The 9,226-nt window shown below is 44.6% G+C and overlaps 1 long non-coding RNA gene across 1 annotated transcript; it reads right to left on the bottom strand.

Moving 5' to 3' along the window:
- Window positions 1-724: 724 nt before the first annotated feature.
- LOC135328726 (uncharacterized) lies at window positions 725-6,303 on the bottom strand. The gene is made up of 3 exons (XR_010389734.1): window positions 6,151-6,303; window positions 3,320-3,537; window positions 725-781 (listed from the first exon to the last, which is right to left on the bottom strand). It is a non-coding gene; the product is annotated as an uncharacterized LOC135328726 (long non-coding RNA).
- Window positions 6,304-9,226: the final 2,923 nt, after the last annotated feature.

The following is a 9,226-nucleotide window of genomic DNA, read 5'->3' as shown; positions in this document are numbered from 1 at the left end:
TTTTTCTTTTAGATTTTGAAAAACAGCATTTTTTTAACCAAACAAAAATTATAATGGAAAATAATTTTTGGCAGCCAATGAAGGTTAATTTAAAAAATATATTTAGGAACTTTGTCAGAAGTAAAACTCGATCGTATTTCCTGCAGAACCAGGAAAAACCATGAGTACAAGTAGTTCACCCTCAGAAGTAAGATAAGAAGATAACGAATGTGCATGCAGTTCAGTCACCTTCAGGACCAAAATGAAGTCTCTCGGAGCAAGGAACATGGCATGGGTTGGCCTCATTGACCTTTGAAGGTACAAATCAGTGTACCCCAGCAATCGAGTTTTTCTATAATCCTGGCTTTCCCTCCACCCCCTTTTCTTGCAGGCTTATGTTGTGACTGTTGCTGGTCCGGAGCAGTCTCACTGTGCAATCAGACAAGCAGTAGCGGCGGAGAGGAAGCAGAGACTGTATAAGCCCGTCTTACTCCAGGCTGCAGCTGCTTGTGGAGAAAGACTCCAGCTGCAGAGACTTTAACAGCAGCCCTACCTTGTTGCTGCGGGTTAATGTGTTTGGTCATTCCTCAGCCTTTTTTCCTAGGGGATATTTGAAAACACCAGGTTTGCATGCATGCAAAGTGTTCATTAATGGGCCTTAACATTTCAGTGTCTGGGTTAAGGCCTAGTCTGCAATGCTATTGGGGGAAAGAGAACATAGATTTGAGAGTTGTCCCTCCATGCACCCATCCTCTGGGGCCTTGGAGCAGCCCATCCAGCGGTTTGTGGACTCTTATGGGACCTGCAAAAGAAAGACTCAACAAAGTGATTTCATTTAGGTTGTACAACAGTTTACATATAGGAAATTTCTAAAAGAGACCATAGCTCTTGTTAAAAAGGTTCCAGGGTCTACAAACTGAACCAAGCTGAAAACCTACCAGTCTTCCCATTTGAAGGAATCTGCCCTGCTTGAAAGCATGTTTTGGGGTTACAGTGAAGACAGACTGAATGACCTGGATTTGCTCGAGGGCAGGTCTGCTGCCCAGAGGGACAGGAGAAAAGGGCCAGCAGGAACCTTATGAAATTCAAGAAGTTCAAAGGCCAAGTCCTGCCCGGGAGGGACAAACCCCTGGCAGTGATAGATGCCAGGGCTGGGTGGCTGGGGAGCAGCTCTGTGGGAAAGGTCCTGGGCACCGCGTGTTGGCAGCCACGAGCTGAGTGGGGCCTGGCAGCAGGGACGACCAGCACACCCTGGACTGCAGGAGCCAGGCCAGAGACTGAGCGAGCGATGAGCCTCTCCAGCCTGCGCTCATGAGACCAGACCAGACACTGCATCCAGCTCTGGGCCCCCAGTACAGGAAAGACCTGGACATAGCAGGGTGAGCACAGCAGAGAGCCGCAGACACGGCGGGGGCTGGAGCAGCTCCTCCTGCAGCAAGGAGAGGCCACGGGAGCAGGGCTAGCTCGGCCAGGGAAGCGGCGGCTGCAGGGACGCCTAAAGCAGCCCCAGCACCTATGAGGGGTCACTGCGAGGACACAGCCAGCCCCGCACAGCGGTGCGCGGTGGGAGGGCGAGTGACAACGGGCACAAGTCGAAACAGAAGTTCAGACTGGCTTGAAGGACAAGCAGTTTCACCATGAAGGCAGTCAGGCAGTGGCGCCAGTTGCCCATGGATGTTGTGCCGTCTCCATCCTTGGAGGTTTTCAAGCCCTGACTGGGTAAAGCCCCGAGTGCTGTGGTCTGAACTCAGAGCTGACCCTGACTTGAGCAGGACATTGGACCAGAGACCTCCTGAGGTCCATTCCCACCCGAGTTATCCTGTGATCCTATGACCTGCTGGCCTTCAGAGACAAGTGGTTTCCATCCCCACTCTACCATCATCATCTTGTTCCGACCTCTGCTGGTGTAATTGTTTAATTGTTTCAAAACTGAATAATTTTGAACCCTGTTCTGTAGAATGGTTTGGGTTCAAAAACAAGAAAGTCCTGCTATAATCATGTTCTGATTTTTTACTTTCACATAGGCATGAGCTCCTCCTAAGCCATATATTTCTCTGAGTAAAGGGAGGACAGCATTATGATCCATTACAGGCCTTTGCCACTGAGATATCCAGGCTCTTTCTGTGCTAGTTGAATATATTATTATTTTTTCTAACGGTGAAGCAAGACTGAGAGAACTGTTCAAGGGAGCAGGAGCAGGGGAACATCATTATCTGGATATACATGAAATGTTAGGATTGAGAAGGCAGAAGGCTATTATTCTATTTAGCAGCAATAGGTTTTCATTGCAGCAGGGCTGGAAAAGTTTGCATCCTTACGGTTAAGGGTAGGCCAGGCAGCTAGCTGCATTCGCTACAGAGGGATGTCTGGCCCTGCATCTCCGGGCGCTGGTACCACGGCGGCGATGCTGGGAAGCCACTAGATGTCCCTTGTCACCCAGGTGAGGTATGTGGCTATTCTTCTCCAACCCCAGTCACTTAAACACTGTGTTGCCTGTATGTACGATGTAGCCTCAGACAACTGGCAATAGCATGGTGAGTGCTATAAAGAAGCCAGTGTTTAAAGTGTTAAATATGGAGAGAAGTTGTAGCTGCTTTAAAAGAAAGTCTTGTATTAGCCTGTGAGGTAATACTGTGTGTAGCAAGGAGAAGGGTGGTTCTTTATCGTCTGTCTGCATCGCTTCCCGGTGAAAGAGACTCCCTTATTCCAGGAAGCCTTTCGTTCCAAAGGGGTGTTTCCACCGGGGCCAAAATTTTCTGGCAAAAAGAAGTGCCATTAGGAAATGCTGGTTTGCTGAGCCTGAAGACTTGGGCTAGACTAACTTTTGCTAGCTCCAAGGCAGGCTTGCCCAGTGCCGAAGGTGGGGGGGTCCTGGCAGGCCTGCAGCAGCAGAGCTGGTGGGAAGAAGGGGGAAGCAGCGCTGGGGTTTCCTTGCAGCTGCTCAAGGATTTTGACATTTTGGGCATGTTCATATTGAAGCAGGCCAGAAAAAGAGACCATTTCTGTGAACGGTTGTTGAACCCACTGCACTTTCTACTAGTGGGACATATGGAAGGGGGAAATGAGTCAACGCCAGCTTCCCATACGGCCCGTGTGCCTGGCGGTGGACACGTGTGCCGCTCAGGCGCCTTGGCGATGGGTCCCCTGTGCCTTGGCCCTGCATGTCCCCCCGGCTCGTGCCTCCGCCATGTGCTGCATGCCCATGTCGGCTTCCCTGCCGCGTGGAGATGGTGCGCGCCCGGCTCTATGCTGCCTTAAGAGCAGCTGTGCAGGGTTATCTGCCTGGGCAATAACTAGCATGTTAGGAGTATTTTTCAAAGGTAAGTAAAAACTGACTTACTGTAATCTTTCTGTGGATGGACTGCTGCGGTGCGCGATTGCATGACCCGAGCCATTGCGTATTCAGTCGCCTCGGCCAGTCTGAGCGACAGAAATGAAGTATTTGCTGCTTTCTACTTCATTTAAACCTCCAGGAGCCAATAGCCCTCATCCTCCATGTGCATCCAGGCACCCGCATGTGCCACTAGGAATCCTTTACCAAGTCATGTTTGAGCAAATCTGCAGATAACAGAGGGATACACACAGATTATTGTGATCGTAATTTGGCCTGCATAACCTTTATTACTAATGGTGATGCTAGAGATGGAAAACCCAGCTTGATTCTCAGATCCCTGCTGAAAACTAATAAAATAAAGAGAAAAAAAAAGTCTGAGTGTATTGCTACCAAACCTTTATAAAACACAAAAGTGGAACCCTGCCAATGCTATTGCTGGCAATTTTTCATAGCAGTGCAGCGCTGTGAGGTAGGATTGGAAGCAGAAGTGCATCTTGTATCTGTGAAATTAGTATCATGTGATTGTTTACAAATGGAGGTTTTACAGCCATTTGGCATTTGTTAGCCTCTACTGTAATTATTGTGTGCTCCTTTTATATATTCAGAGTATTTTTGAACATCTTCCATTAACAGAATAATTAGAAAATAACTTCAATTATAATAAATGTGTGTGTGTTCCTGACTCAAAGAACAGGCAAAAGAACTGGTTCAGTGGAAGCGGTCTTAAAAAAATGGAGCAGTGCTGTAGTCTTTTAGTGATGCCTTTGTTGAGAACATTGGTTAAGGAAGGTTGGCTTTTACATAGTCTCTTTTGTTCATCTTTGTACAATGGCAAAATTATCAGCTACATTCTGATGGCAGAACCTTCTCCTTTGGTGACAGCTGAGAATGATACAATATCATGTATAATAGTAAAAAGAAACCCAACCCACAGCTAGTATTTGAATACCAGAATAAGCCTTCAGTACTAAGAATACACAAAAACCTATTAACAATTTTAACCATAAAAAAGCCACCCGATAAAATGAGTAGCAGATAAAAGAGGAAGGTAAGGTGTAATTTAAAATTATTTATTTCATCACCTCTCTTTTTTAATGTTATTATATTCTTTGCTCTTAGTTCATAACCACATGCTAATTATAAATGTAAGAAAAACTCTACCTTTCTACCATGCTAATTAAAGTGTATGTCACATATGCATTTGGGGAGAATTTTCCATGCTTTCCAGTGTGAATGGAAGGAAAGAACAGCAGTGCTCACTTTAAACTGGATTTTTTTCTAGTACCTTGCAAAAAGGATTCCTTGCATTTTGATTAATCCATGCTTGGTCCACCTCGGATGTTTCCATGGAAACAGATTTTTTTTTTTCTTGATGGCAACTGGCAGGCTCAGGAAGGCTAGCTCCACTCTGCACAAAACCACTTGAGCTCCTAAAGAACTGCTTGTTGGAGATTTAATGTGCAGAAAAAAACCTCCTAAATTCCTCCTCAGTATTATTGTTGTCAATGCTACTGGAGAACTGTGTTCTTAATGATACACAATGGTGCCATTTCACCCCATAAGAAAACAGGAGAATAACCACAGTATTTTCTATTCCACTGGAAGTGAGCACTTTTCTTAGTCCAAAAAAATTAGCCTGCAAACCTTTCAAAATTAAATTTTAAGTGTTCTGAAGTGTGAATATTAACTAGTTCTGTACCTAAATCATTTGGCTTAGAGACTGTTAAAATTTAATTAATCTTTTCTTGAAGATTGGCAGTAATTTGAACAATTTATTCTTGTGTGTCATAATTTTGGGGGGTTTTTTTTCCAAGGGAAAAAAATAATCTCTTCAGGCATGCTGCTGTGATGTTTGGAATAGGTTTTGAAAATCAACCAATAGAGGGAGCGTTTGTGTGGTATTGTACATAGTGGTTGGAAGCATGATTCATTTTTCATGAAACTTTTGGTATAATTTTTGCCTAAAATTATTAGAATCTTTGTCTGTTTGTAAAAATAGAAACGGTTTTGGTTTGGAGTGTGTTAGTTTTCAAAACATCCAAGTTTGACTTTTTGTTGACAATAGAAGTAGTTATTTTAAACTGAACTTCAGCTTTTATTGTTTGAAAAACTAGAAGTTTTGGACCATAGAGAATTTATTATCTGGTTAAAAAGTAATTATGGGTTAAAAGTACTTCGAGATTCAAAGTAAAAAATTCAAACACCTCTAATTAGTATTTGACTTACTACTTTTATTATAGCGACACCGAGGAATGCCACTCAGACTTCTAGATCCTGTCATATAACATGCTGTAGAAACAGAACATAAATATCTTTATTACTTTAATGCCCTGGCACCAGTGTTTGTAAAAGTCAGGACAGAGGCAAGAAAAGATCTCTTGATTTGTTCATCTTGAGAAATATTCTTAATGACACGGAATCTATCAAATGCAAAAAGCAAAATCACTTTGAGAGGGAAATAGTTTCAGGTTTCTTTCAAGCACATATTGCAAATAGGGAGTGTATATATCAAACTAGAGAAAAAAGTAGAAGCCTCAGGATCTGCCAGTGCCTCGTTGACATATTCACTACCAGAATCTGTTCATACAGTACTAATATTTAATCTGATTTAATCTTTCCTCTTAAGCTTTTGGAGCACTTCATTACCATTAGCTGCTATAGTTACACTTTAAAATACTTCTCTAACCTCAGCAGAAAATGTGAGGTCCACATTTTCACAACCGCTCTGTGAATCGGGGTCAGGTACCCATCTGAACGCCCCAGAGGCCATGAAGCAGTTTAGGGCAGGAATTTAGGGAGTGAAATGCCTGGGGACACCAGGGCCTGGCTGCACTTACCGGTGCAAAGCTGAACCAGGGTCCCTCTTGAATGGAAGACGTGGCAATGGCCGCCGTGGTCACGTGGGCTTGTCCTGGTGGTCACGTCCAGTGAGCTTGGCTTTGGAGAGCTGCTGTGAGACGCCTGCAGCCGTGCAGCCTCTCAGGCTTTTTGGGGACAGGAAGGCGTAGAACAACATCAACAGCATTAACAACTTCTTAAAAGTAAATGGGAATGGTACAAACTGTGACACTGCCGTCTGCGACAGAGGAAGAGCCCTATTTATACCCCACCAGGCTATTCTGAGTGTGCTAACACTGGGAGTGAGCAGCTGTGAGAAAAACAGAATAAGTGATAGTACACTCTGGAATGGAAATCACAGCAAAGCGCCATCTGTGTTGACTAAGTAATACCGCCAAAATCCTCATTTCAGTATTCTGACAAGATAGCTTCCAAGTCACCGTATGAATTTTCATGAACTACTATGCCACAAAGCAATCTCCACAAGTCTCTGGAAATGCAGCCACTCTGACCCATATAAAGCACACGAGACAACACCACGCTTGCCAGCAAAACTCAATCTTGAGCACTCCTGGAAGACCAGGCAAGGCTGTAATATTTGCACTTCTCATTGCATAGCTCATTAACAAAGGTACATATCGTCCCCTGGGCGTACAGTTTCCTCACCATGAGAGTCTTATGTGAGCAACATGCAGATGGACTCCTGCTTGCGAGACTGGAGCACTGCAGTATTTACCTTCTCTAGAAGTTTTAAAAGAATATGGGAACGGAGTTACGTATTCCCTTGACAAGGCAGAAAGAAGGCTGCTTATACTCGTGGTTTAGTTATTTATTTTTATACTGTGACACTGGTTAATTTCAGTATTTTTAGTTTTAGTTTTGTTCTCAGGCTCTTTAAAGATTTGAAAAGGTCCTATCAGTCGAAGGCCGCCTGTGCAATGGAATAGCTCCAGCTCAGCGGTGGACACAGCGATAATGCAACTGAAGACCATGCATATAGCCCTGGGCAAGCCAGGATTTGATTTAGACAAGAGCCCAGAGCGGACTTTCTAAAATTTTCAAATGAGGCTGGCTTCACTTATGCCTGTAAACACAAGCCAGACTGTTAAAAGCAGTTAGCGCTCCTTCATGGCCTCGTCTCTCAGGGAGCTCAGTGTTTAACGTGATGAAGCCTTGAAAATCCAGTGTGCCTTGAAGAAAAATCTGGCTCCACAGCAGGTGCTAAGCCCTGCTGAAAGTGCTGGCTCTGGGAACCGGCTCCGAGGCCCTGACAGCAGCGCCGTACACAACACCAGCCGTCCGGCCACCCTGGCACGGCCTCCCCCATTGCCCAGGGGAGCTCCCTCGAACGTGTCCGAGCGTGCTGGCTTTGCTGCAAATGCATGCCTCTTCTGCGTGTCTGCATGTTGTCTCAGAAATGCCATTGTCCTAGCTACTATCTTAAGTGTTGTAACATACTGCGTGCTGGTTTTCTTTTTTTTTTTTTTTTTTTTTTTTTGGTGCATGTGTGGTTTAGCTGCATTGTGGGTTTTTTGTGCAGTTTAACTCTGGTGGCCCCTGCGAAGGCAGGAGCCGCGGGAGGGTTCCCCTCTCGCAGCCCTCGGGGTTTGCCCTGGCACGTGTCTGCGCTGTTCGGGGCACGTGGCCCCAGCTGCACGGCTCCTGGGTGAAACCCTCCATCTCGGGGTTTTGTGGGAGGCAGGCTGCAGCCTTTCAGTTCAAATCACCATAGATAACGCGAGGGTTGTACTGAAGCCGAGCAGGCAGGTGTTTTTAGAGGATATATGTTGCATCTCGTGTCCTGAGGGGCTTTGACAGCACAGGTGTCATGTCCCCCCCCAGCTGTTTTCATTAATATTTAGTTTCTTCCTCAGTTTCATGTACTGGTGCATAATAGCATCTCATGCCAAAGCTTTTTTTTTCTTTCTTTCTTTTTGTACCAGATTTACTGGTAAATCTGGTCATTTGTTAACACTGACAGTTTTGCTGTTTATTATCCCCTCAGAAAATAAGCATACATTTTTCTCATGGGGAACATGAGGTAGATGCCAGAAGAACTCCTCATGCCAAGTTTTTCTTCTGGATTATTTGAAAGAAAAATCTAGCAATTTTGTACTTTAGTTTTAGAATAAGACATGGGCCAAAAGCAGCAGTCTTTTTTTCAAAACTGAGCTAAGATGGCTAAGAGCATGCATCTCACTGAAAATCCCTAGGACACAGGTACTTAATCAGTAAAATTTCTAAAGAATTTAAGGCTCTAAAGGCACAGCAAGCAATCCATGAGATTTCCAGTTTTGTAGTCAGGTTAGGTTCAGCTCCCAGGGACTGCTGAGGTTACACACCTTACCAAAACTGTTTAAAGGTCACGTTTGAAGGTGAAGTCCAAGAGGCCTTTCAGTGGCTTTGATGAATTGGAATAATTGGCAGATCACCACACAGCAGCAGTGCAAAGGAAGACTGTCAGTGGGACGGAGCCGCCACTGAAGTTAAGCACAGCTTTTGGGGCCAAAAATTTGTAGGACTCTGCAACTGCTGCTTTCATCTTAATTAGCTTCATACTTGGGACTGCTGCCTTCCTGCTGGTGAAGTCACAGGCTGTGGAAATCTGAGGTGAAAACGAGGGCATTGAAACCAGCTTTGGAGCAAGATTCCTCCCATGACTCAGAGGCCTCTCACCTTGCCGAGGGCTAAGAGCGCCGATGTGAGAACAGCATTTCCCGTGAAGAGCCATAGTTCAGAGCACAAAATTATAGGCACACTGCTGTGTGGTTAATCCTGAATCTGTGGGGTGGGTTTTGAAAATGTTGCATAACATAGTTATTAGCTTCCATGATGCTAGCTCATCAAAGAAATTACTGTTGTATGAATATATACATTAACCATATGCTTATTGTATTTAATGTTCTGTTTAGAAAAAAATAGCTTCCTCAATAATTTGACCTAAGTTGACAGTATGCTCACAGGTCACCAAATTAGTCAGAACTGTATTTGCTGAACTTTAAAGCATAGCTATTTAGGTCCCATGACAGGATTTGCAGGTTCTGACTGAGGGAAACAGACTCCATGACTTTTTTG

Source organism: Dromaius novaehollandiae, chromosome 1 (assembly GCF_036370855.1).
Source record: "Dromaius novaehollandiae isolate bDroNov1 chromosome 1, bDroNov1.hap1, whole genome shotgun sequence".
Lineage (NCBI taxonomy): Eukaryota > Metazoa > Chordata > Aves > Casuariiformes > Dromaiidae > Dromaius > Dromaius novaehollandiae.
This window is presented reverse-complemented; position numbering and strand designations above follow the sequence as displayed.